Consider the following 1730-nt stretch of genomic DNA (forward strand, 5'->3'; position numbering starts at 1 on the left):
CTGAACTAACTGATCCCCGTAGCGCCCGCCCATTGCCCCCGATAAGGCCAATGGACCATACCAAAACATAAGGGGTTGTCTGGGTTAAACCATCACCATACAGTGCACACAAACAGATCACACCACCGTTTTCGTCAAAATTAAAGATATTTGGCTGCTTTAAAAAATGCTTGCCCGGTCGGGCAAGTTGCCCATAATTTTACCTTGCCCGTGGCCAAATTTCACTTGCCCCGGGCAATCGGGAAGCGGTTAACCGCGAACCCTGAGCTTGCTTTGCATGACTTGAACAATGTCACAAAGAAAAAGGGTACCTCTTGCGAAATCTTTTTCTGCAAATAGATTGCGCCAAGATGCTCTCATGATGTAAATAATGGCAAATAAAAAAACGCTAAATAAAATGAAAGAAAATGTCAATGCAAGCCAAATAAACAAGTGGGTATTATCGGGGAAAATGTGCCGTCTCGAGTACTCTGCTGCGCAGTCGCCACTTGTCATCTATGTAATGCACAGTTAGGCTCAATCAGGGATCCATGTTGCGACCCGACCACAAGTCGGATGTAGATGCAAAATGCTTGACATGTCTAAGCTCCCGGCCCGATGTAGTCCATATCGGGAAATACGGCTTTCATGAAGCGTTTAAATCCTGTGCGCGCCATGTAGCTAGAGGAGCTTTATCTTTAGCTATGTGCTAAGCTATCGCGTCCACCTCTGAGACGTTCTCTCGTATGGTGTCGCCTCCGTTCATGGGCTGTTGTCACTTGTCGAACCTTGCTTCTCACTTTGAACTTTCAGCACAGCATGGTTGTGTTGTGGGTGGTGAGAAAGCTTCTGGATTTGAATCGCCAGCAACGAGAGCGACAGACGGGTGGAGTCACATGACTAGAGGCGCTGTAGCGGTCTTAAAGGGGCATGAACATTGCCGCAGACAAAAGGCTTTTCTTTTTTTATTCATCGAATTTACCGACATGGGCAAAATGATTTCGGTCATTGTAATAAATTTCGGTAACGGTAAATTTTCGGTTTATCGCCCAGCCCTATGCTGTAGCATGGCTTTTTTTGCCGTGGGTGTCAAATATTTTACTTTGTTTTCAGAGTGCTTACAGACCTCTTGGTTTTGCCTCAAAATAATTGTCTGCAAAGCAGTCTGTGCCATCCGCATCATTGATGTGCAGGAGTAGCTTGTTGGTAATAAATAGCTGCAAGAAGTCCGCTGTTTGCCGCAGCATCCAGTGGTCCAGCGCTCGCAGTGAAAGTCTTGTCTGGCAGCCCGAACCATCCCCAAACATTTCGAGATGCACGCCCACTAAATTCCAGAAATATAAACATGGACAAACTTGACATTCTTCCAGATTCTGTCTCTTTGCATTGTTTTGAAGTTACTCCTGCAACTTTTCCACTTCTTCGATCCTCCCCATTGTCTGAAAAAGAAGTGTATATTTTGATTTGAAATAATGACCTCAACATACCAATACATTTGTTTATCATCTGAACTGGATTATTTTGAAACAACATTTGGGTTGGACATCTGGGATTTGTTGTTGTGTATATTCAGAGTAATCCTTTTCTTGTATATAGCTAAAGCAATAGTCGCTGGCCTTGAAAATGGGTACAAGACTTGACCAAATTAAGATGCCATAAGGTCTAATTTGCCCCTTCTCTACCACAACTGATTTAGAGGCCATTAGTAACAGATTTGAGAAGACCACTTTTAAAGATATGAAGCCAGAGCT

This window comes from Idiotropiscis lumnitzeri, unplaced genomic scaffold (assembly GCF_059441095.1).
Source record: "Idiotropiscis lumnitzeri isolate Australia: NSW breed Sydney's pygmy pipehorse unplaced genomic scaffold, RoL_Ilum_1.0 HiC_scaffold_41, whole genome shotgun sequence".
Lineage (NCBI taxonomy): Eukaryota > Metazoa > Chordata > Actinopteri > Syngnathiformes > Syngnathidae > Idiotropiscis > Idiotropiscis lumnitzeri.